The sequence below is a fragment of the Peromyscus californicus genome, unplaced genomic scaffold (genome assembly GCF_007827085.1).
Source record: "Peromyscus californicus insignis strain IS unplaced genomic scaffold, ASM782708v3 Scaffold_22__1_contigs__length_63687245, whole genome shotgun sequence".
Classification (NCBI taxonomy): Eukaryota; Metazoa; Chordata; class Mammalia; order Rodentia; family Cricetidae; genus Peromyscus; species Peromyscus californicus.
Window position 1 is genome coordinate 50919927 of NW_026294525.1, and position 27908 is coordinate 50947834.

Genomic DNA, 27908 nt, shown 5'->3' on the forward strand with positions numbered 1-27908 from the left:
GCTGATCATTTTTTTAATTAAAATGCTGATCAAATTGTAAGCAGTACTCACCTTGTAGTCCTTGTTCCTTTTTCTCACATCCTGTCCTCCCTACATTAAATGAAGTCCAGTGTATACTGTAAGCATGGCCACATTATACAATCATTGGATTCTTTTTTTCTAACGAGGCAGTTGTCATAATTATATCCAATAGGAATGAGCTATAGTGAACAATTCACATACTGTGTTTTCCTTTCCTCTCACCATGTTGACATATTTTATGAAGACAGACTATCTCATTGCAGAGAGCTACTGTTACCGATAGTAGCACCTAAATGAAGTATTATGACAATGTTTTGGTCACAGACACTTTAGTACTTAAGCAAAATATAATACTAATTAGCAACCCAGGGTTGAGAGATAAAATATATAATTAGCTAGCAGATCTTAATGTACTTTTTCCCCAAGTTTTTTCACCTTCTTCCTAGCATGTGGCAGCAAAGGTAAAATTATAATTTATTGGTCATCTTAAATAACTATTATACTAATTACCTATATTAATTCCATTTACCATTTTCACTAACATTTCAAAAGGCAAAACAGTTTGTTTACTGTGAAGTTGCTTTTAAACCTTCCATTGTTTCTTTCACAATAAAAAGTGTTCAGAATGATAAACGTTTCTTCAGCTTACTCCATTCATATTGTGCATCAGAAATGACATGGTTTCTATAATTCCTTAGAAAGAATGCTATTAAGCTAGAGAAAAAAGATATTCAATTTCTAAGAGTCATCTCCAGTCTATAAGGCATATTTTCTTTTTGTTCTGACATGCCCATCTTCTTCTAATTCAGGCTATATATTAGGTTCAATCAGAAGGAAACCTGTACATTCACTTCTCTGTAAATATAAAAATCTATCACATATGGAGTGGAGAGAGGAATAGCACACAAAGAAACAAGGGAAAAGATTTACAAATGGTATGCATAAACATTACAGTCCTTTGATTCTGCCTTCTCACTACTAGGCTTTCTTGATTTGTTTTCATTTTCCTTTAGTAGAGGGACATGGCTTAAGTTGTTATAAGATTTCCATGAATCATCACAAGCTTGTTTTTCTTCTGGTGTCAGATTTATGTTTGATAGTGTTAGATAGTTATTTACCATCTGTTTTAGGTTATAACCAGATTATTATAGTCATAAAATTTTTCTTTGGGTGAATTTGTTCACATGTACTTTCGATTATTCCAATGAGTATTTATTGATAATTAAAGGTAATTTCTTCTAGGTTAGTAATTGATATATAATTTTAAAATTTTTATTTTTGAATACAATTTGCATTGAAAAAGTATATCACTTTCAATCAGTTCCTTCTTCCATTACCTCCCAGTTAGCCTCTATATTAGTGCAATATTAATGAACTTCCCATTATCATAAATTAGCATTTTCATTTTCATATTAAGAGAACCAAAAAATCTAAATATATTGGTTTGGAAGTGAGTGGTATGCTGTTGATCTGTTTTGGAAAGGGTTTGAAATACACTTGTCTCAACATGCTGACTCATTGGGGTCTCTGTGGCTATGCCTTGGTATATTCTTCTGAACAGCCAGGACTATATTCAATAGGCCGAGGAGTCAATGTATTTCTGAAGTGATCCATTCATTGCCGTGTAACACTTTTGGTTCTCCACAATGGCTCCTTGTTATTTGTAATTCATATTTTCAATATGAATGAAAAAGAAATGTGTTTTAATTGAATATTATTGAGATAGCAACTGGGATAGCTTCATTTTGTTTACTGAAAATTATTACCATCCATAGTTCTTCCATTACTATTTCTTCAGGAGCTAATTTATGTGTAAGTAGTATTTCAATAAATTATTTTATATCCACAAATATGAAAAGAAGGAGACAGAGCCAGGATGGGAGGAAGGAAGAAGGGAGAGAGAGAGAGGAAGGAATATGAATGGATATATTTCAGGGGCTCATGAGATGATGGAAGTGTAAACCAAGAGCCAGAGCTGTGACTTTACCTGTGTTCCAGTCTTTAACAGAAGCCCCTGTGTTCTACAAAGGGAGGATTACAGTGTTGCCAAAGTGGAATGGAATGAGAGGGTTTAAGACTCTCTGTGCATTCCCAGGTGATGGTGATGCATGCCTTTAATCCCAGCACTCAGGAGAAGGAGGGGGGTAAATCTTTGAGTTCCATGCTAGCCTAGTCTACAGAGTGAGTTCCAGGACAGTCATGGCTGTACAGAGAACTGTCTGAAAACAACAAAAATAAATAAATAAAATAAAAGACTTTCTGTGCACTCATAAGAACCATCAATGGTTCTATATTTTGCTACTTAATTAAAGAAACATGACTGGTAATAATAGTATGTGACTCTCACAAGATAGGGATACAGCTGGGAGGAAATCTAAGATGCTTATTTTCAGGCATATTGATTTACATAGGCTATCAAACAAAAATACTCAACAGTGCTTGAGGGAATGCCTTATTGTAAGCAGGCATTTTTTAACATATGCCTATCACAATATTTTCCTAACCGATTTGCATAGTGTTATTTGCATAAAGCACTCTGAAATATAAAAGATATGAAATATTCAGGTTTAGATTGACTGCAATAAAGCTTCAATAAAGGAGCTATGCATTACCATAGAAATAAGAATACATACACAGTGACAATTGAAACAAAAAGAGCCTTGGTAACAATACATCATAAGGTCACATCTTTTGCCTGCTGGGTAATTTTGATTCTGCTCTTTTGTCAAGTACACTTGTGACTTATGCTTATGGGACAAAGAGTTTTGGTTTTAAGACTCAAGATACAATGTAACTTAATTAAGTTGTTCAGCATATGAAATCCCTCAGTATAAGAATAGTGATGACAACTGATCTTGAAGGTATTCAGCTAATTTTAAAGTGATGCATAAGTCATAAAACTTATACTGGTATATTTTCATGTGGTTTTGCATATAACCAACATTGCTAGGAAACATGTTCTTTAGCATAATTTCACATGTTTCTTTAGCATAATTTCACATGTAACCAAAATTACCCTTTAAAAACTAGTAATTTTAAACATTTTAATTATTCATGTAAAAGTTTGATTTTTGGTAGTATATTCTTACTTCATTTTATGTATGTTACATATTTAATTAAAATATTAAATAAAATGCATTAGACATTTAATTTTTCTCAGATTTTGGGTTCATAATTAGCCCATTGATGATGTTTTTCTGTGGCCCACAAATGTTTCCAGGACCATTTGTGTGTGTGTGTGTGTGTGTGTGTGTGTGTGTGTGTGTGTGTGTGTGTGTGTATTTTGTGCCTATGGGGTCCTGCCCCACCAGGAACTTAGGTCACCTCTGAAGAAGTGGCCTGGAACCAAAGAAAGGTAAGTGGGCCTCTTACTTGCCCATTTCCCTGCCTTCCTCTTGCCTGGAGACAATCAGATGCAGTGGGGAATCAAGTCAAGCAAGAATTCATTTATTGTTAGGTAGTAAGCCTCTTTTATAGCAAAAAACCTCAGAACCCTAGGAGGGAGTGGAAGGAAGCAACCAATCATTTTAAAGGTCACCCTATACTCATTTCCTTGTTTACCAGCTATTTATGCACTGACATCATCTCCTGATCTTTGTATCTTAGTGTAAACAACTTGAGCTAACTTCCTCTCAGCACCATTTGTATCTAATCTCTGCCTAAACAACTTGAGCTAACTTCCTCTCAGCACCATTTGTATCTAATCTCTGGTAAACAGCTTAGGCTAACTTCCTCTCAGTACCATCTTTGTAGCTCATGTATGCGCCACATGTGCCCTTACTATATTTGCTACAAATGGCACTGTTCTGTCTCATTGTGCCCTTCCTGTGAACAGCAGTCAGTGCTATCCATGTACCCTCTTCATGTAGCATGTTTAATTATCATTTCATGGCTCTATAAATGGGTGAGAAGTCAGTTTTTCAGAACAAACAGGTTCTGAAAAATTCACACAAAATATTTTGTATGAATAATTATGTGTGTCATAAAGAAAATTTTAAAAATGTATTGGTAGAACTCCCTTATAAGTTCCATGTGGTTGAAAATATTAGAAGGCTAAATCATTGACAAGCAGGGTCATTATTATTCTCTTAAATATGAGAAACATTATTGTCCAAAGAAAAAAGCGGGCAAGCAGGAAAATAAAGAGAATTCATGGTTCACCTAGAAAGTCAATTAAACAATATTGAATCAATCAACAAATAATCATTACTTAGAGGCAAAGAAATTGAACTGTCACTTTGTGCCATAGGTTATATAATGATTAACAGGCTTTTGAAATTAAAAATACTAGAGCAGTTGAAGGGCAATTCACTTTTGTTCTAGACAGTATATTGGATTTACTGGTCCTATTGCTCTGAAAAAATCATAGCTACCAAATTGTAGTGGTGACCATACAAAGCAAGAAGACAAATATTTTGTAAAAAAAAAAAACCTGCCTAGTAGGGTCATACAGTAAATTATTATGTAAACCTCAACCTCAAGTCACGGATCGTTAAATTCTTGGAAGTGAAAGAAAGGAGCCAGACTGAGTATTAAAATCTTTTAAAAATCTTAAATTTTAAAAAATCTTAAATGATAAAAATCATAAAATTGAATTTTTAAAATGACTGTACCTTATCGTCTCAGATTAACTGCCTCTAATTTTAAGTTAATTTTGGGAATTTTGCAATAGTTATCAGCTTATGAGGGGCATAATGAGCAACAAATGACCTTCATCTCTCAATGTGAGTTCCTGGTGGACATCCCATTTATTTTTCTGGTATGATAACTGTAAAAGACAGACTCATTAAAATATTTTTATTTATTTTTTGATAATTTCATACAACATATTTTGATGAGATCCTTTTCTGTCTTCTAGCTCCTGCCTGGTACTCTCCATCTTCCTAATTACCCAACTTCATGTTCTCTTTCTTAAAGAATTCTAAGCCAAACCAAAAAAACTGATTTATATTGGCTAGCTGCTCCTGAGCTTAAAGTCTGTGCTGGAGTGTTGCTGATATACTCAGTGTTACTTCACTGAAGTCAACTGATTTTCCCTATTAATTGCAAATAGCCTCCTGCTAGGGATGCAAATTTAGGCCACAACTCAGTGCTGGGATTTTGTCAGATTGATTTTGTGCTGGTCTTGTGGCTGTTGTCACAATCTCTGTGAATTCCTTTGTGTCCGCACTGTTGTGCCTAGAAAATATGAGAACACTAAACTTTTTATCCTATATCCTCATTATAGATGACTGAGTCCTAAGAAACCCTGTTCTCAGAGTCCTAAGTCATGTTTGTACAAGTAATGTTTTACTTATTTTATTAGCTTAAAGTTTTGTCATGTGTTAAAATATCAGACATTTTATCTTGGGAGCTCTGAGTTCAACGCAGTTGACAATTTTGTTTAGAAATTCGCAATTAATTCCTATGTGTAGGTCTCTATGTAGTAAAAATGTTAAGGTTTTTGCCAGCATTAGCTGAAAGTTCATCTTGGTGCTAAGATTTACTGAATTACATTTAAAAATCGAGAATGAGTGTACATCTTTGATATTTGGCTTTTAAGTCTGGTTACCTGCCAAGAAATATTCATGTAGGTGGCAGCTTGTCATGGACAGTCAGCAATTCCTGGTATTGTTTTCACTTGATCTTTTGATGGCCACTCAAGCATGGCTATTTTCCTTTGGACAAAGTTGTGGTGGGCAAAGATGCATATTCTTTTGCCAATCCACTTTTTAAGAGGTAGAATTTATTCTGACCGCATAAGAAGACTAGTTATAAGTGTAGCTGTGAAATTACATTTAGACTTTTGTAGAAAATGACAACAACATATTTTGTTCATTGAACAGTTAGAGATAAAGATGTATGAGGTAACAAACCTTCATTAAGTGCCAGTTCTTTATGGCAACTAGAAGCATCAACGACAGACTTTCTCCTGTGGTGTGAACTCCCTATAAGCCTATTAAAAGGATTTACACAAACAGTGATATGGTTCGGAATAAAGGAGAGACTTCACTAATGCAGCTTGTCCTAGGACTTGGACTTCTGATGACTGCACTCAGTCGTCACTCTGGCACAGGGATGTTAGATTAATCCAACAAGAAATGTCCCTCATGGAGTCATATTGATTTTTTGCCTGCATTAGTATCTTCCAAGTACTTACAGCATTGATCTCCAGGTGAGCAGAAAATCTATAATTTTCCGAGTTTCTCCCTTTTTTTTTGTTTGCTTATTTTTTTAATGGTGTTGAAATTACCAATTTTAAACATGCATTTAAAAAGTAAAGTTAGGAAAGAATCCAGGTTTTGTTTTGTTTTGTTTTTTTATGAAGTTCAGTAGTTGCCTGAGTGGCTTAACACAGAGAAAATTCTCCATTAATAGAATAATAATTTCAATGACTCTTTGTACTTGCCCTCTCTGACAATAAATGCTTGGGGCAAATCTAAAAATGTCCTCAAGTCCAATAGTCACTGATGGCATCCTAAATACATAACAGGATCATAGTTATGCAGTATTTTTGACATAAATGGATTTTTATTTTATGAACAGACACCAGTTTTTCATAGTTTAGTTAATTTTTTATTTCAGCTGTGAATCATTTACACTGTCACAGTAACTATGTAATAACAGAGCTACAAAAATGCCATAAATGCTTAATGGTTTTGCCATACAGCTATTTGTATGTATAGTTTAAAAGCTGCTGACTTGTGAATATTTTAACTTACATATAGTACTTGAAATAGTGCAACACATTATCTTTTATGTATATTTGCTAACATAAAAAACATTTTAAAGGAAAATGCTACTACTTCTAGCTTTTGTGCATCAGCCATATTCTTGCTGTAGTGACCATGTGTATGTTATTGAAAACATTTTATACATTGCGTGCTGGAAAAACGCAAAGAGACCTGAGGTACTGATGATCTTTATTTAAATGTAGGTCCAATGAATGTGATATGCATGCTATTTGTTTTTAAGTTAGTCATTTAAGAATTCATCCAGGCTGCAGTGGCACAAATCTTTAATCCCAGCACTCCAGAGGTAAAGGCAGTCAGATTTCTATGAGTTCAAGGACAGCCTGGTCTACAGATCTAGCTCCAGGACAGTCAGGGATATTACACAGAGAAAGCCTGTCTGGAAAAACCAAATTAGATAGATAGATAGACAGATGATAGATAGATAGATAGATAGATAGATAGATAGATAGATAGATAAAAATTTAACAACAATTTCAATCTTATTAAAAATTTAAAAGTCTTGGAATCCTCTTATGAGCCTGCACTTCTTTCTTTGAATTTATAAGAAAAAAATCTTTCAAATCAGATATAAACTCTGATTGCATCTACTTTTGAAGTAGATTTTATCAAAGAAAGAATCAGTAGAGAGACTTCATTGTTACTTTTCTTAAAAATAATGAAAACATTAGACTCCACAACATTTTGGCAGCAAACGTTAAGGCCTGTTAGCAGTGTGTTTGTGTCAGGTGGTTATAGGAACACAAACAGAATGACTCATCAACTACGCTTTGTTAATCAAAGAAATACATTTTATTGTCTTATGGCTTACAAGCACATAGCATATATTAAAATAATACAATAGGCAGGTCAAGGGAAGGAGAAGTGAGAGAGGAAGAAGGAAGAAAGAGGCAGAAGCGTGAAGATCCAAAGACGAAGTTTGTTTCCCCTCAGTATACACTGTCTGGTGTGGGTTGTAAAAGGCTCTGGAGGTCAAGGGCCAATAGCTTGATTACAATCATCCTTCATTGAAGTATTTTGGCCAGTAAACTTCCAACCTATGTTACTTAAATTCATTTAATGCTTATTCAGTTGAGATTTTCTTCAAGTATTTACTGCACAGATCTAATAAGTACCAAAGACTGCAGGAAACAGTGAAGATTTCACAGTGAGCAACAGATAATCCTTGACATGAAGGAATTTAGAGGACTCTGAGGAGACAGAAATAGATTATAAATGTACAAATAGCCAGGTTGTGGTAGTGCACACCTTTAATCTGAGCACTTGGAAGGCAGAGGCGAGTGGATCTCTGTGAGTTGGAGGCCAGTCTGGTCTACAGAGTGAGTTCCAGGACAGCCAGGGCTACATGGAGAAACCCAGTTTCAAAAAACAAAACAAAACAAAACAACAAAACCCACAGAAAACAAAACAAAACCAAAATGAAAAAGTACTGATAATGTTACATGACTTGCAATCTTTTCCACCTCCTTCCTATGATTTAAGAGCTTTATGTTTTGTTTTGTTTTTTCATGAAATTTCCAGTCAATCCCTGCTTCAAGCCTTGCCTCCTCAGCCAATACTCTTGGCAGTCCTTGATTCTGATAGGCTGTAGAATCAGCACCAAATTTTCTTATTCAACCAATTTCCCTTTCCACCTCCTGGTTGGCCAAACCAGTAAGAAGACTTACTTACCCATCTGTTTTCCTTGAAATACGGAAACTGAATATATACACAAGTTTTAGAAAGTTTTAATACTGAACCATTAACTGAGTCTACATATTCTAAGCTGAGATTCAAAGCTGCCAGTGACTGTACTCTGCTATGAGGCCCAATGCCCTTTTTTTTTTCAATTGTGAAATTATATGTGGCTGCCCAAGTGATCTCTTTGTTTGTTTGTTTGTTTTTGCTTAACTGCTAAAATTGGTGTAGAAAGCCTTGCTGATTTATGGTTACAAGCTATCACTGTGAAGCAGGAGACTTAGTCCATTCATTAGTCTAGAGACACAAGGGTTCTGAGGCCAATTCTTCAAGTAAACCTTACTGAATGAAGCAACATTCCAAGTACCATATATTTATGCTTTGTATTTGGAACTCATAGAAATTGGAAGTTACGAGGAATTTTATGGCAAAATTACCATCGGGTCTCTCACCCACTATTACCTATGCTTATGAATAAAAACCTTCCAATTCTAAAGCAACAACTAGCAATAAGTTTGACCAGTGACACATATCAAATAAGCCGTAGGAAAGTGAAGTGAACACTCATTGTATTTCTGTATAATATTAAATCACTAGATCCATCCTGAAGGACTATGTAAAGGCACAAACTCCTCTGACTGAGTTCCAACTCCTGTGACTGGGTTCCAGCTCCACCTGCTCATTAGCTGTGTGGCTTTAACAAGGTGTTGACACCTGTCAGCCTGGATTTTCCCATTGTAACATGGAAATAGTCATCCTGTGCTCTTAGAATAATGAGGATTAATAGTTGTTTACAAAGTGTTTAAATAGTGACTGGTATGTGTACAATGTTTCATACTATAAGAAATAAAAATACAATTTAAACAATAAATTAACCAATTGCAAAATAATGCGTAGCCAAAATTCTGGTTTTCATTTGCAACATAAAATGTTGTCCAGTAATCAAGAATAATTGAGCAAGCATAGTAAAATGTAACACAAAAAGTGCTGTGATCTCGGTAGGACACTAGTTGAACATATGTCAAGAATGCAGGGTTGTAATAATATAAAATAAACAGGCACTGGGTTTTCCTGATAGAGGAATATCAAAACAGTGCTATTCTTTTGTCTCAGTATTTTTATCCCTTTTACCATATGTTTCTTTTGTACCCTCCTACTACTCTGTCTTTACTACTTTTATTTAAAAAAAAAAAACAAAAGCAAATAAAATGATTATCCAGGGGAACATAGCCACAGCATTTGTCAATATTGAAATACACTCAAAAATTTATTTAAGAAAAAATATACTGAAAAAACTTAATAGAAGTTGTATTGGTAAGTTTACTGTGTAAGCCATTTCATGCTCTGGATGGAATTTTCCTGTGATACTATTCCATGCTGTCATTTAACACACAACAGGGTATTCTCTCTTCTGGGCTCATCAAATCCACATGGGAGTTATTTTCTACTGTAGTATTTGTATTCCAGAGTCTGAAAACTGGTCTTTGGCTCTGTGTGACAAACTGATTATGTCTATAAGTTTCTGCCCCCTATAAGACACGTCATGTTGACTAAGTCATCAGGGGGATGCTTATCTCTACTGCTTCTCCTCTTTTTATTATATCTGGGCTCCTATTACTCTATTACTTTAATATACTTTTTTTTTTTTTGGTTTTTCGAGACAGGGTTTCTCTGTGTAGCTTTGCGCCTTTTCCTGGAACTCACTTGGTAGCCCAGGCTGGCCTCGAACTCACAGAGATCCGCCTGGCTCTGCCTCCCGAGTGCTGGGATTAAAGGCGTGTGCCACCACCGCCCGGCTTTAATATACTTTTTTATGCTATAGATGAGTTTTGTTTTTAATTTAACTTCTCTTCTTTCTGTGTCTCTTTGGTACTCTTCCGTATTTCAGATGTGATCCTCACCTCAACTCTTGGATATAGGAAGCACTCAATTTATCATATATTTGGGTAAATAGATTTAGAAAAATAAATTAACTTTCCCAAGCCCATAAATCAAATACTGCACCTCTTACTACTAATATCAGAAATTTCTTCTAACCTTGAGTTGAGTTGTGCTCAAGAAACAAATACGGAGAAGCATCTTCCAGCATAGAATTTTCTTTGACGACGCAGCCTCAGAAGTTTTCTGTTTTCCCATGAAGTATATTTAAACAGAGCAAACATTGATCTCTATCTGGCTTTCTAACTTTTGGTTCATGTTTCCCATCCCTTGTGCTTTTTAAGACAATCCTCAAATTGCTTCCCATTTTGGGTTATCCTTATATTTTCTTAGTATTTCTATAGAGGTATTTATGAGAATCACTGGGGAGAAGCCCGCAGAGGGTCAGGCATTTTCCTGCCTGCCTCAGAGGCTAAGTGCCTCTCTGATATTCAACTTGACATGGTGCAGGAAACTAATGTTTATTCCCAATGACAAAACCAAGAAGTTCCTGGGTTTTCTCTTCTAAAAGTCACTGGAGGTGTAGGACTAGGTTTTTATTATTTGTTTGTTTGTTTATCTGTTTATTTATTTGTTTATTTTACATGCATTGGTATTTCGCCATCGGTGTCAGGTCCCCTGGAACTGGAATTACAGACATATGGGTGCTGGGAATTGAACTTGTGTCCTCTGGAAGAGCATTCAGTGCTGTTAACCACAGAGCCATGCACTCACTCATACGTGGATATTAGCTGTAAAGTAAAGGATAACCAGGATACAATCCCCAGACCCAGAGAGGCTAGGTAATAAGGAGGGCCCAAAGAGGGACACATGGATTTCCCTGGGAAGGGGAAATAGAAGAGATCTCCTAGGCAAACTGGGGGTGGGGGGTGGGGATGGGGGGAAACGAAGTGGGGCGTGGAGGGTGGGGGTGTAGGGGGGTGTAGGTATGGGGGTGGGGGTTGGGATGGTTGGAAACGAAGGGATAGGTGGAGGGGGGTGTAGGTGTGGGGGGTGGTGGCAGTTTGGGAACGTGAGGGATCGGGTTGGGCGCGTTGGGGGCAGAACAACCAGGAGAGCAATAAAGAGGTATCTTGATGGGGGCGCATTTTAGGGTTACAGAGAAACCTGGTGCCAGGGAAACTCCCAGGAATACACAAGGATGACCCCAGCTAAGACTCGGCAATAACGGAAAGGGTGCCCGAACTGACTTTCTTCTACAGATTGATGACTGCCCTAACTGTCATCAGAGAGCATTCATCCAGTTACTGATGGAAGAAGCAGATTCAGAAATCCACAGCCAAGCACTGAGCACAGCTCCGGGAGTCCTGTTGAACAGAGGGAGGAGGGAGTGTACCAGTCTGAGGGATCAAGGTCATGACAGCAGAGCCCACAGAGCCAGCTCACTGAGCTCATGGGAGTCCACGGACTTTGGACAACAGTTAGGAAGCCTGCATGGGATCGACCTAAGTTCTTTGCAGTTGTGTAGATTGGTCTGTTTGTGGGGCTCCTAGCAATGGGATCAGGACTTGTCCCTGACATTTGAGCTGGCTTTTAGGAACCTATTCCCAATGGTTGGTTTTCCTGCCTAGCCTTGATGCAGGGGAAGACGCTTGGTTCTGCCTCAACTTAATGTGCCATGCTTTGTTAACTCCCATGGGCGGTCTTACCCTTTCTGAATGGAGACAGAAGAGGAGTGGATGGGGTGTGTGGGGGGATGTAGATGGGAGATGGGGGAAGGGAATGAGATTAGAGGAGGAAGGGAAACTGTGGTAGGTATGTAAAATAAATGAAAATTTTTAATTAAAAAAAGTCTAGGACTAGGACCACATGCAACTTTTCCACTTGAGTAGCCCCAAAATGGCTTATTCTCGGGGAATGTTTTTGTAGTTTTCTCTTCTAACTTATGCATTTTCCTCTGTGATAGATTTGTTGAAATACAAATGAAAAGATATTTTTCAGATTTTCAGGAAATCTAGCCAGATTCTCCTTCTTTGTTTATCCTGGGGAGTTATGCACAGCATAGAACTGACAAAACAAGTGAGAAAAACAAGAAAGGAAAAAAGCACCTATTTCGGTTCATGGTTACAGCGGTTTTATTCTCTGGCCACCTGGATCCACTTACCTAGTCTTGTGATGAGGGAAGAAGAGAGTGGAGGAAGCTGCCCACATGATGCAGCAGAAGTGGAATCTGAGACAGGAAGGCGCTGGAGACTTAGCACACCCCAAGTGCAAGTGCTCCACCTTCCCAAGCTAGGCCACACCTCCAGTTACTGCCTTATAATGCTTCGTATGGTTTCATCAAGGGATTAATTCATGACTAGGTTAGCTCTCAGGACCCACGCTCTCCTCACCCAGTGCCCAGCATTGTATATGTGAGCTTATCTTCAGGGACCATTTCAGAGTGAAATCATAACACTCTACAGAGGACTCCAAGCTGAAGAAATTTGTTTTTTGTAGGACCTGTCAAACTGAATTATAGAAATATTTCGGAGACTACATTACACTGTATAGCAATAGAACAGAGAAGTGAATGTATATTCTTTCATTGACACAGCTTGATTTTGGAGAATATGAGATATATACCATGACCAGAGTAGTAAACAAATACAATGCAGATATAGATGCCTCCTTTTATCATGAACAAGTCTCAACTTAGTGAAGCTTTTCATTTTGAGTTAATGTAGCATATTAGATGTGTAAACATATCATCCAGGTCTTAAACTACAAACTTGAAAGTCTTTCTTACAGCAATTTCCTAAAACTCTTTGGATAAACATACAAATTATTGGATTAATCAGGCTTCCCTTTCATAATTGGTATTATTCCACATCATATTGTTTATCCTTTCGTTTGACTTTACTTTTAGAATTTTTATGAAATCTATGTTTTTTTTTCTTATTTGCACAACCTATTAGTTCTCAGTACTTTTCTTGAGCAATTTTTTCTGCTGTTTCCTTTTTTCTGACCCAGTGTCCTGCCTGTTTCTCCCATTCCAGAGGCCAATAAAGTCTTTACTCCACTTCTAACTATGCTGTACAAACTTTTCATGGTTGTTGTGCTTACTATCACAAATGTAAAAGTAACATTGAAATGTGAAAGCAAACAATAAACTTGAGAGAACACTTTTTCTAGAGTTAACAGCTTTAGTGTTGAAAGAGAAAATGATTATTTACAGTTCTCCTAAAAGTGATTTCAGCCAAATTGATGAAAGCTTCTGTCCTGGGTCTGAATCTTTTCACTTAAACATTACACAGTAGCATTCTGGAGTGAATAGCCTGATGCCCTGATGCTGGTTCTGTGAATGTACTCCACAGTTCTTCTCAACTCTGTCTACTAAGTGTTAAAGTTATCAGGGTGTGTCTTCTACTTCACATTATGAAGACACCGCAATGGAGCAGATAAAAGAGAAAACTAGACACAAATTCTAGGTGTGAAATTCCTTTCTATTTTTTCTATTTCTTTCCCTTTTTTTAAAAGCCAACAATGAGATTTTTGAGCAAAGTATTTCTTAGTCTTTCTGTATTCTAGTTTCAGAGCATAATAAGAGATCTTATAACAGAATTGTTTGAGTACTGTGTGAATTAAATTAGTAAAATGTATTAGGCTATTTTTATCATGTTAATTATATAAGTAATGACATTTCATATGTTTTAATAAATACAAATGACCTATACACTGTGATTATTGTGTAAGTATTCATTACTATTTCTTGAATTAAACTGCTCAATAATTACATAGTTTTTGGGCCTCTTACATTCTGCTTTTCTATTTTCCTGTAACTCTCATCTGTTTTAGCTTCTTTATCTCATGTATCATTCTGAAGTGGATTACTTCTGTGTACACTACTGTATTTGACTATTTTTCCTACAACATATAAAACTGGTAAAAGCAGAGAAATTTTCTAATGATCCTTCTCTAAATTATAAACATGGTAGTTGCAGCATGGTATTAGCTGTGTTGTCTATTGCTTTCTCCATAGTCATCTTAGTCATATCCAGGATTATCCTTTGAGCATGTCCAACAGTTAGGGACTGTTTAGGACTTGTCAGAAACTCATTTAAGCACTTTACATTTACTAAACCAATTACTCTTTCTAAAAGTCATATAAAGTATGTCACATCCTTATCCTGTCATAGACAAAGAAATGCAAGAATGTCAATGTCATCACTCCTCTCAGTTCATCATGACCTTTTCATAGTCTCAGAAAAGCCTGGTGGCTGCACTGTTCCCTTAAACAATTCACCATTCCTTCCCTAATTTGATCCACATTTGAAAATGGTCAATGAGTGGATGATAAACCTAATGTCCCTCACTTCCCTCGGGACAGCTCTGAGGATGGAGTTTGGGGAATATTAAATGTGCTCATTGCTTGAATCCATGGATCAGTCTGTGGTTTTGGCAAGTGCTGAATAAGGCAGAAGCACGTACAGCATCCATTGTGGCAGGAAATGAGAGTGAGTTTCTGTGTGGGGACTCACTGAATACCTCCTGGGACAATCAAATGTAGGAGGCCCAGCTACAATGAATCACAAAGATGATGGCCTTTAGAACTGCTCTGTGTGGAAGGGGCCAGCTGGGTGGTGTGGGGGAGGAGGCTTGGCACTTCCAAGAGACAGATGCTAGAATGGATTTTGCAGGTGGTTTTATGCTCCTCCATGGTGGGCTCATTGGCAGATCTTTCCCTTGGCTCTTTTAGTTCAAACCAAGCTGGAGGTGACACTATCTCTCTGCTGGTAATGACCTTGCTCACCTTGCCAAGACGTTCCCAGTACACATTAGAAAATACTTTTATTTGATTTTCATTTGATTTTAGTGAAACAATGTCTTTCCTTTTACATTTTAGTAAGTCATTTTATAGGTGGGACTTCTATGTCTGCTATTATGATTTTCAACCATGTAAATGCTAAGACAATGATGTGTATTTAGATCGTTGTTCTTGTTTGCATCTATGTGGAACACTTGCAAATATATAATATTTTAAACCAAATAGTAAGAGCTAGCACTTAGTAGGTGGTCTCCATGTGTCAGTGTTTCAGACACTTTGCATAGATCCTTATGTTTAATTCTGTTAATGGTCCAATGAACGGGGGAACTATAGTTTCTTCCAATTTACCATAAAATTTTTTTAAAGACAGAATGATTAACTTACCCAAGACTACAGAAATTTTAGCCAAGTAAGGACTTGCACCAAGGCCTCTATTTCCAGAACTCCTTCTCTTAATCATGACACCACCTCCTTTTGTGGGTGAGAGTTGTCTCTCCCCCAATGCTTTATTGCACACTATTTTCTGTAGTTGTCAACAAAAAATGCATAAAAAGCTCTTTTGACAAGACGTAAAATTATAGCTGGCCCTGTGTGTGTGTGTGTGTGTGTGTGTGTGTGTGTGTGTGTGTGTGTGTGTGTGCGCGCGCGTGTGCACACACGCTCTGCTTTTTTACTGGCTTGAGGGTAGGAGACCTGAGGTTTTGTTTTAATTAGGAACATTGAAGTACATGAAATAGAATCCTTGGCAGCAGCTGTGTGTTCTCACTCTGACTTGAAAACTACATCCATTGGTATCTTTTTAGTCCTTGGAAAGAACTCTATTGTCCTTTATAACTGCTGCTGCTCTGAACCCTTTCGATAATTGTCCATGCAAGAGCCTGTTCTGTTTTCTTTGGGAAATAATAACGGCATACTGTACTTCACAGGTGCAAAAATGAAATGATTTGCTCTATCATTTTGCTTGCTTAATTTACATCTTTCTGTATTTAATTATGCCTATTGTTCATAGATTGGATATTGAGGATCCAACAAAGATGGTATTTTGAATCAGCTTTGTAATGTCATTGAGTAGGTCTTACATTGCAGGATACTTAAATCTTTCTTCAATTGTGACAGTTTGGATATCCTCAGGGGTTCCAAGCTGTCTTCAATTATGCCAGCTGTCTGAATGTGGAATGTAAAAGTACTATTACAGTGGAAAATTAAATATTATTTGGCCCAATTTTACTTTTTCAGTCAACAGTGACTAGTTTCTGTATAGTCCATATATATATGAATATGGACAATAATATATATATATATGGAGAGAGAGAGAGAGAGAGAGAGAGAGAGAGAGAGAGAGAGAGAGAGAGGATAATAACAGTAAGAGCAAAAGTGAAAGCATGCTGTGGGTATAGTTTTCTGTCACTAGCGGGTTGAGTACCACGGATGTGTGTCTCTACATCTCTGGTTTTCATTTTCTTAATTATAAAAGTAAATGGTTATTATATGTGTTTTGGAAGGTGAGGTAGAATCATGTAAGTTTTATGATATTTTGGTGTTATTTCTCCATTCCTCTTGTTCTGATGGGTGTTGAAAATCTTGGGTCTGCACGAATGTGGCTCATCTCATGGTACTACACTGTCCCCATGGTCGGAAAGCTTTATCTGACTTACTGTGATCTCAAATTCTCCCTGCCACAACATTCTGTAAGATGTGCCTGATACATTATCCAAAATCCATTCAGAATGAAATTTAAAAGGAGAGGATTTCTCTTTTAAGAAATGGTTTTGGCTATTTTAAGTATGATACTTATTTGGAAGTGCTTTCAATGGCATTTGAAAATTGGTGACTTGGGTGACATCTTTGCTCTAGATGACTGGAGGTGATCACTTTTTGAGCCCATAAGAAGCAGTTCATTTTTGAATGCCACTACTTTGAAAGTACTAGTTCACAGTTGCATGCCAGGTTAGGGATATGTCATGATATAAAATATGCTTAACCACTATATACAAACATGTAGTTAGTTTTTTGATTCATTTAACAAACAAGAGTTTGTGTTTTCAGAAAGTATCAGACATTGGTTTTAGGTCCTAGAACAGAGGTGAAGAAAACCAACTTGGCCTCTGGCTCCATTAGGCTTGATGCTGTAGGTGTGCATAGACTTTCTGCCTATTCATGCTGTGCTCCTATTAGCTTTGCTCTATTCTTTGTTGGAATACTATCTTCCAAAAAAGCCAAATAGATACTACTAGGAAATAGCAATGTATTATAATAGCTAACACAATGTGATTATAATTAACTCTCACTTTCTGATAATATGGCAAGGATTGTAAGTTGGGAAGGTTAGTATGAAGCTCTGACATCAAACACAATGCTGACCTGAGGTAATAAACTAAGAAATGAAAAGTACTGGATTTTAATTGGTTCTGTGAGAAGACTTAGCTGTACAGGGAGTGGCTGGGAGGGGGCAGGATTGTGTGTCTGTTCATATACTGTAGGTAGAAGAGAGAAAATGACCATCTTTAATATTGTAGAAAAGAGAACACCATGCAAGTGTAGCTCATATGTACATTGCCAAAATTAACTCTTACATTCTTGTCATTTGGCAGTTGAGGAAATTTGAGTTGAAAGATCTCAAATGACATGTTAGAATTATACAGAAAATTCCTGAGCAGTTTATTGGTGCTAGAAGAATGAAATTTTGGGTTTTTCACCTTATATATTTTAAGCTATTAATCCTAAACTTTAACCAGAGGATCTCCATTCCTTGTTTTCTTTCCCTCTGGCAATATTTTATGGGGCTTATTGATTAATTTACTGCTTTTGCTTTCCTTGGAGGTGTGTGTGTGTGTGTGTGTGTGTGTGTGTGTGTGTGTGTGTGTGTGTGTTTATTCAAGTGTTTATACACATGTGTGCACATAGAGGCCAGAGGTCAATGACACATGTCTCTCTTCAACTTGTTTTTGGAGGCAGGGTATATCACCTGGACCTGAAGGTCATTGATTCACCTAGACTGGCTGGCCAGCAAGGTGTAGGGATTCTTCTGTCTCTGCTCCATCAACACAAGAATTACAGGCATATGCTAGCATACTTGTCTTTATATGAATGCACTAAGGATCGACCTCAACAAGTGCTTGCCTAACAAGCACTTTTCTGAGTCATCTCTCCCTGTCTTTTCTTGGGAGTTATTTAGGATGAATCTTATACATTCCTTCTTACCCAGGCATTGTCTTATAAAGGCAACAATTCTGTGGTTAGAGAAAATAATCATCAGAGCTTTTTGAAGGTTGATTTTTCCTTAATCAAGTTTTCACCCTGCCTATCATGGTATTATGTATGGGAAGGAAATTTTTATGTGAAGTGAGCTTTTTATATTTTGTGATGCTTTGCTGTACACAATGCTCTGCTTAGCACAGATGTGTCTAAACCAATGCTCCTATGCCTGTTGTTTGAAGCTCCATAGTTCAGCAAATTGTGGTGATATTATTTCTCTAGATGCTTCAAAAACAGCCAATGAGGATATCAATCACCTGAGGCTCATGATGTTCATGGCTGATCAATAGTAAGTAATCTCAAATACTGTACCTGAAGTTAAATTACTAGACTCTCATAAGTTTGGCTAGTTCTCCACAATAAAGTGCTTCTAAACTTTAAATTATAATAGTTTTGAAAATGAGCATAAGTACATTATTTTGTATCAAAGCTATCTGATTGACTATTTCACTCTTACTTACTCAAGCATCAAGACCAGTATGGGTTATGTAAAAAAATCCTTCAAGAAATCCAATTTGGGAAAGGAGTCAGATAAAAGAAGCAATTGAAGTACAGCACCTTAAACACTCTAAGAACTTTATGAAGTGAGTGTTATAGGTGTAATGAGACAAAAAATTATGTTCATATGATTATAGTTTTATTAGGAAGTACCTAAATCATTCCAGCATTCTTGTTAGGTTTTGAATATGAAATGGTTCCTTAGTTCATGTGCTGAATGCTTGGTTCTCTGCTGGTCCTACTTTTGTGGGATGTGGATAGAAATTTTCAGAGGTGGTACCTAATTAGAGAGAGTATATAAGTAGGAGCATGAACATGAAGACTCTTCATTACTCTGAGACTCTTCTTTCCCCTCTGCTCTCTGTCCCTCAGGATGTGAGCAGTCTCACCCTCCTTCTCCTCTTACTGACCTGATGTATAGAAGCCTTCTGAATAGGGTAAATTGCCAGCTGATGTGCTTTGGAAAGTGATTGACTTCTGAGAGTTATGATCTAATCAATAGATAAATCCTTTGATAGATTTGAAATATGATGGTGTTATTGGTAGGTGTTGAATTGTAGAATGTAGGATCTAGCTGGTGAAAGTATCACTGGGGTCTTCACCTTGTGCTGGGTCCTGCCCTGGCCCTTTGATGTATGTATGCCCTTTCTCTGATTTCTGTCTGCTAATGATAAAGAATCATCTCTTAAATACACTCCCCCTATCACAAGATTCTGCATCTGCTGATGACATCAAACAATCATGGACTACCCTCTGAAACCTTGAGTTAAAGTTAACATTTTTCCCTTAACTTTTTTTTTTTATGTCAGAAATTCTGCCCCAGTGACAAGAAAGCTGACCATCGACTGAGCCCTCTGAAACCATGAGTCATACTCAACCTTTGTCCCTTAAAGAGTTCATTTCAGGGATTTGAATCACAATAATGAGAAAAGTAAAGAACAAAATTCTCAAAGGTTTAATTATGTCTAGTTCACCATAGAAATAATTATTTAAATGATATAATACAAAGGGTGTATTTTAGTTTCTGGCATCATCTTATTTTAAGTACCCTATTTTTCCAGAATTTCTAGTTACTAGAGAATTGCTTTGTTTGTTCTCTGTTATAACTTCACAATCCACAACAGCTTCTGTAAGACTGTATTAATATATAATAACAAATAAATTGTCCCTTATATTAAACAGTAAAATCAAGGTTGGGCATGACTTTTTCTCTAGTCTGTGTATGCATGTCCTGTTCTCCTTTCCAGAACTGTGAGACATGCTTAATGTTCAAATGTTGTTTTCTCATATGTACCTAACTATCTCCATTGAGTCAGAAAGGTTCCCAGGGTTGGGAGCTGTAGTTAGTTAGTGAAATTTCTCAGATAAGAGATTTAAGAAACATTACCACCTGCTAAATCGTAGGGCAAAATATTGAAAAGGAACAGAATTTCTAGGGAAAATTACAACTGTTGCATGTGTGACTGACAAAATAAAACTAAAAATCACTCAAAGAATCACCAATATAATGAAAGAGAAAAGAGTCTGCAAGCTGCATGAATTTTGCAAAATCCTACACTGTCCCATGGACTACTGGTCCTTGCCAAGTGAGAGTCCATTTTCACAGGTACCTTGCCCTGAGGAAACCCAATGGACAGGTAGTCGTACGCTGATCATACACTAGGTTTCATCGCTCCCAATATCTACCAAAACTCTATCTGATGAGATCTTCTTTCAAACAAAGCAAATGAAACAAAAAGTATTGTCATAAGAATTTGATTGAAGTGATGGGTACACACCTGAAAAACCGGAGTTCAGTAGGCTGAGGCAAGAAGCTTACAGCAAGTTTAATGCCAGTTCTAGGCTACATAGTGGGTTTCAGAACATCTTGGGCCACAAAATGAGACTAAATCAAAATCAATGATCAAAACCAAAGAATTTAATAAAAAATTTGATTTTAAAGTCACACAGAAATAATCACAAAGAGTTTAAACACAGCTGTATTTTGTTAACTAGACATGGGAACTGACTTACGTTGTATGCTTACTGAACTGAAAGGCCAAGGTTAAAATTTCATTCCTTCCATGAGCAATTTAAAAATTTTGTTATGAAAAGAATCAGGGAAACAATATTTATGTGCCCATTGTAGTGTCAAAAATGTCTAATTCTAAGTACATATCTGATGCTTACAGGTAAAATAATTGTATCTATACACAGAAAGGGAGCTCTTATTTGATATACTTACTTAAATATTGAAAAATTTCCCAAGCAGAATCTGTTGGACATAGATCAAATTTTAGAGATGTAAAAGGAGCTTTATGGTTCTAGAAATTGAATAAAAACAAAGGCCAACTCAGGAAAGAGCAAGAGGTAACTTAAGTCTTGTCAGGGAAACCTGACATGTCCTGTTAGCTCATGCTTGCCTGCTCAAATGAAACTGTCCAAAGGAGCTGTCTTTACTGACAGGCGTGGCATCTTCCAGGAGTGGGTATTGTTGGGACCACTTCTTTGTCTGCATATGGACAGATCCTGGTGGATTCAGAACCCAAGGACAGTCAGCCCATTCTTCTGTGACTCATCTGGCATTAGAATTTGAGCAGTGTCTGCAGGTAAACAGAAAAATTATAAACTGGAGAGGTTCATTAAGAAACTTCAGACTGAAGGCATGAAAGCAGATCAATCAGAAAAAAACGAGTAGACTGCTATGCAGGAACAATGGAGATCCATCACAAAGGACAACAGTGCCCCCAAGATGGACACAGGTTTGCTGATACTTCTGAAATCTGTCTTAGTGCGTAGGTCCTTGGAATTGTCCTTACTTTCCCCCTACTTTTTTTTTAACATAAAGAAGACTTTTGTTAATACTTTTAGAGATAATTCATGTGAATTTTTGTTCTTTCTAACATAAAGAGCCAGTTAAAATGTTTACAAGTAGTAGCTTGATGCTGTTATAGATTTATTTGGAATCAATTAAGGGGTCCTAGCAGTAAGAAGGGAAAGTAGACTGGGGACCCAATCCCTAACCAAGAAGTTATCTGCTACTGCTACCCACTGGCAAAGGGAAAATTACTTTTCTCCAGTGGAGTCTCACTAGGCATATTGACCACATAGGCCCCATGCCCAGGAGCAGTTGACCAATATAACATGAACTCAATATATTTTTAATAGACTTTTGTCTCATTTTGCTTTGTTTGGGTGCTTTTTGTCTTATTGGTCTTTTGGGTTTTTTGGTTCCATTTTTGTGTTTTGTGGAAAATTTTGTGTGTGTCTGTTTCTTGTCTTATGTTTGTTTGTTTGTTTCTAAAGAGGGAAAGAGAAAAAAAGAACATCAAGTTGAGAGAGTAGGGAAGTAGAGAGGATTGGGGAAGAATGGAGGGAGGAGAAAGCATCATCAAAATATATTGTATTAAAATACGTTCTTCAATAAGAATTTTTAAAAACTTAAAAAAACTCAAATGACCAAATCATAGTTATCATTAATAATACTATATTTAATAATGAAGAAAATTTTCATTATAATATACAAGAAAATTTTACAAGAGACTCTTGGGCCACAATAATTTCACAATAATATTTGGAAGAAATCAATTTAAGTTGCTTTTCCCATCTCTCCTATGCCTGGCTAACTCAGTCAGTATAGCATGAGATTCTTAATCTCAGGGTTGTGAGTTCAAGCCCCATGTTGAGTGCCATTTGTAGTTGAGGTTTTCTCCAGTTCTGCCCTGCCCCATGCACCCTGCAGCCACTTATAAAATAATCACTCGGAAGCTTATATTAATTATAACTGCATGGCTATGGATCAACCTTTTGCTAGTTAGCTCTTTTATCTTAAATTAACCCATAACTATTCATCTCTATATCACCACATGTTCCATGGCTTTACCTGTGTGTCATTACATGCTGCTCCCTGGATGGTGGGCTGTCGCTGCCTATACTTCCTGCCTGGCTACTAGCCAATCAGTGTTTTATTTATCAACCAATCAGAGCAACACACATTCATAGCATACAGACCTTCCAACAGCACCCATATCCTCTTGGTTCTGTGTCCAGTGTCCTTACAGCGCCGTCTCTCAAACTGTCATGGGAACCTGCAAGGGCTTTGAAATTCGCTTTTTGTGAGATTCTAGTCTGCATCTCTTGTAGAAGGAGTCTTCTAACAGGGAGGCTGTACATTTTTTATTCTTCCTTTTATATTGTCCAGAATAGTGCCCCCTAAAGGCTGGCATTGAGATCATTCCTCATGATTATTTATTGAGGAAATAATTAGACTTGTACATGGAAAGGATATTCTTTGTTATTAAATGTCCTGTTTTAAATGCTGTTCCCTGCACATCAGCCATATTTATTCTTAACCATTCAGAAACAAGCAGGTGATATTTAAAGTCTATGGAATAGCTAAATGATAGCTTATAGTTTGGTAGAAAAGACAAGCAAAACTGTAATAATGTATTGCGACTAAATTCAATTTCCATGTGATTTCCTGTCCACCTTTTAGTATTTCTAGTTGAAATCAAGATTGGGAGAAATTTCAACAAAGCTGGAAGGAAGTTGCTTGTTCAGACTCCTTTTCCAATCACTCATTGTTTTTTTTTCAGTTTCCCTCCACAACAAGTCTTGAGATTAAGGTTTTACTGCTGCAGTCTTAGTAAAGTAACCCTTCTTTTTTTATGCTAGTGACTGGAAACAATAGTCCTATTAGACCTCTAAGTAAGGGAGTGTTTCCCACAGTGGTTTGGCTTGTAGCACCCCACTTCCCCACCATTAATCTGCTGTTACAGGTGCCTGCAGAAGTTGAGTAGAGAGCACCCCCTTCTGTCACACAGTGCACCCCTGATTCCTCCCTTGACTTTCAGAAAACATCTGGCTCAGTGCTCTTGGCTCTTCTTTTCAATGTCAAGTTTGACATATTTGCATATGAGACAGTAGATATTTTAGAATAACTCGTACATCCAAAGGTAGGCACCTCAAGGTTAGTCAGGACAAAGGAAGATCCAGAATGATAACTTTTTATTTTAAATATTACACAATAGTCCTTCTTCTGGGAAAGTTCTTCCCCTTACAGAGAGCAGGGAATGTTTTTGTTTGTTTGTTTTCGGGGTGGGGAAGGTGAAAGCACTGGCTTTGTAAACTGTAACCACTGCCTTTCATCCTGAACTACAAACTTCAGTCTCAGAAACATCATTTTAAACTCGTGGGTTTACCTGGAGGCATTTTTCTTTAAATCATTGCATATGAATTGTTTCACTAAATGTTGAAGTTTCAATTATATTTTCACAATTCAGTAATCTGTAAGTTAAAAACAAATGCTATATACTTGGTCATTATGATTTTATTACTTAGCACAATTTTTATCAGTTTTTATTGAGGCAAATCTGAATAAAGGCATTAAAAATGAAAGGAGAATTTTGGACAAAAATATCCCATGTATAAGGTAAAATCTAACTAACCTTGAAACACTGTATATAATATGAAAAAGAAAATCAAAATAATGAGTAATGAAGTTGAAGAAGAACAAGGAAATCCAGTTTATGGATGGAACATTTCACACTGAAGTTCAGTAATTGATTGCAATCTCCCACATTAGCATTTCATCAATAAGCATTTGAATGAAGACATTGTTATTTTTAATGATACGTATATTACATATGTATCTCCAAGTTGCAAATATTGATAGATCATAAAGACATGACACTTTTGGAAATATTCAAGAGATATTTTGTGTAAAATATTTTAGTAATAAATGTATCATTTCTCATTCAGTTTTCCCTCTTGTTGTGGAAGTTTTAGCAATGCATCACAGGTATTCTCATCTGTTTTGTCAGGAAATTCCATATAGATATGTAACATGTTGGTAATGTTTTTTTTAAATGTTTCAAAAATTAGCAAGTACCTTTTTATATTGCAGTTGATCATTAAAACTTTTTTCAGTTTTTGAAAAAACCTGTAGATATAAAATCATGAGTTATAGAAGATCATCATTGAAATTAATAGCCACCATTTCCTAAAATCTTACTTTATCCTCCGTGTCCTATTGGTTTTTTTATTCAGTAGGCAATTTTACTCTCACAAAAACTCTTGAGATATTGATGTGCATTTTTTTTTCTCTCCACTTCACAAAAGAGGCAGCAGGTGTGGACACCGAAGTCTTATTGCCAAGATCACTTAGCTAGTAAGTGGCAGATTGAGTATTCAAACAGACCTGCTCTATGCCAACACTCAGGCTCTTAACCACTTTACTGTATTTTAGTAAACTGCTTGATTATGATAGTTTGAGGAAAATAAATGATACGATTAACTTGAGGTGTTTTACAGTGGGTTAAAATAGCAAAAATATTTATGTCACTCGAAATTGTAAACTATTTCTGTAAGTTATCTAAATTATTTTTGGCTTTATATAAGTGTTTATATTTTAAACTATTCTGTAATCTGTACTTTAATCAAGAAAGACAGTTTTAAAAGTTTAAAAAAGTTTTCTTTGTTAATATAATCTAATATTTTAAAACAAATTAAGATTCTGATTGTAATGTTATCAGCTTAGACTTAATAAGATTGTATTTTAAGGTTATAAAATAGTAAACTTACATTCATACTATAGCACCATTAATTATTGTCATCTGGATTGTTGCTGACTTGAATATCTTGATTTATATTTAGATTGCTTAGTGCTGTGAAATCCTGGTAATCTCTAATCTAAGACAGATCAAGCTCCTAAAGGTTTATACATTACAAATTTAAAATTTCTTTACCCTTGTTGTTGGGAACAGCTTAAAATAGTTCTGTGGTGATTACATCAGTTCCTGACTTACATAATTCCTCATTAATTCTGGCATTTTAAAGTAATTTTTCTTATGTAAAATGGAGATGTTAATATTTGTTATTTTGCTACTTAGCTACAGGACTTTTATATATTTATTTTTCAGTTTTATTATATGAGGAGTTGATTTGTTTTCCTAATTTTTTAGTCATGTAGTCTTCCTTTTCTCTCCATTCCAGTTTTTTATGTTTTTATTACTAACATCCTATGATAATTCAACAAAACAATCGGAACTTAGTTACAGGTGTCACTCAGCCAATGTAAAGGTATCTTAGATTTTCCATCTGTGGTGATTTGAAAGAAAATGACCCCCAAAGAGAGTGGCACTATTAGGAGCCATGGCCTCGTTGAAGGAAGTGTGTCCATGTGGAGGTGGTCTTGGAGGTCTCTTTTGCTCAAGCTTCCCTCAGTGTGACTGTCAGTTGTCTTCCTGTTGCCTGCAAGATGTAGGACTTTCAGATCCTCCAGCACCACATCTTCCTGCAAGCCCCAATTAAATGTTTTCTTTGTAAGAGTTGTGGTGGTCATGGTATCTTTTCACAGCAATAAAAACCCCAAATAAGATGCCATCTAAGTACATCTTTCTGTCCTAATATCTCCTACTCTTTGCCTTTCCATCTCTGAAAACACTGTCCTTTGTCCTTTTAGTTTGCCTTTACCACTTTCCTGTAAATTTCTGGGTCACACAATTGTATCTACTATTTCATATCCTCAGTGTTTTCTCTCAGCTGATGAATTTTGTCAACATTTACTTTACCTTTAATTTTACCTTGTACTTTGGTTTTGTTTTCCTAAAGTCCCTGTCTCATCTCTCAGCTGTTCTTCAGTAGCTAACTGCACACAGTCATCTGCAGATTTTCTGTCTAATTACCACCCACTCCTCTCTTAATCCTTTATTTTTTTGGCTTCTGCCCACAGCCACCACAATAAAATTGTTCTTGCAAAGGTCATCACTTCATTCTAAGTAGCCAAACCAGGCGTCATATTCTCTGTGCTCATAATTCAGCACAAGGAACACATTGTAGAGCAGAGAGTAGAGGAGATTCCACAGAAGAAATGGTATTGGGAGAATTCATGGTATTTGCAATAATTAGGACAGATTAAACAGTACCAGAGGACAGAGAATTGGGAACAAGTGCATCATGGTTTCAAAATAGGGAGTGTGGTTTAACCTTGCAGCCCCTCTTAAGGGGTGTGTGTGATGGCAGAAAGTTGGAAAGAGTTCAGGGCTGGATTGTTCATTTTTAGAACTTTTCTCTATTACCTTTTGTGTTTGCTTGCCTTTGTTGCCATTTCCAGCGCCAATTCCCAGTTTTTTTTTTTTAAATCTGTCCTCAGAATGAAGTCTTTTCTCAAATGACATAATTCTGTGGTTTGTCCTGTGTCCCACTGTATACTTCATGTCTTCAGTCATTGCTCTGCATATGGTGCTTTACAGAGGTTTATAACATGTTGTTCCTGACTTTTGAATGTTAAATGTGAATTTTCATCTCTTGGTCTATTTGAATTCATCTCAAATCATAATATATTAAATTTGAACAATTTTTATTTCTGAATTCTTTGCTTTATTCAGTGATTGCCATCATCTTAAGAGTTTCCAAGGGTAGGTGAGACCATTAATGTTATTTGTCAACTTGAAAGAATCTAAAAATCGCATAGGTGATAGGACTCTGAGGTTTCCTGTGAGAGATTATCTTGATTAAATTAATTGAAATGGGAAGGTGAGTCCCTCTGTGTGACACAGTTCCTTACACAAGATTTTCCAGACTACGTGAGAGTAGAGACAGTGGCCTGAACAGTAGTATGCATTCATTCACAACTTTCTTCTTCTAACTGGGTGTGTGAAGTGATGAGAACTTCAGGTCCCAGATGCCTTAACTATTCTGTCATGGTGGACTACAACTTATAACTGTAAGCAAAGATAAACACATTCTTCCTTTAGTTGTTTTGACAGGATATTTAATCACAACCACAAACCACTTAAAATAACAAGTATTGTTTGATTTTTGTTTCTTCTATATAATCCCCAACCTCCAATCAGATATTCTTGTAGTTGATTGTTTCAGTCTTTAACTCTTTGGGCTCTTTGCTCTTTGGGGACCCACCATCCTACTCCCCAATAAATACACAGAGACTTATGCTTACTTATAAATGCCTGGCCTTAGCTTGGCTTATTTTTAACCATCTTTTCTTAAATTAAATTATCCTGTCTACCTTTTTCCTCTAGGCTTTTATCTTTCTCTATTCG

The 27908-nt window shown here is 36.4% G+C and overlaps 1 protein-coding gene across 7 annotated transcripts in view; it reads left to right on the top strand.

Moving 5' to 3' along the window:
* Window positions 1–27908, top strand: part of Grik2 (glutamate ionotropic receptor kainate type subunit 2) — a 631845-nt gene that overhangs the window by 145590 nt on the left and 458347 nt on the right. The window contains exon 1 of one of the 7 annotated variants that reach the window (XM_052751384.1): window positions 18591–18658. The exons of the other annotated variants lie outside the window; for them this stretch is intronic. The gene's annotated coding sequence lies outside the window, so the exon portion shown is untranslated. Of the gene's footprint in view, window positions 1–18590; window positions 18659–27908 lie in introns of those variants that run through there. 7 annotated transcript variants of the gene reach the window in all.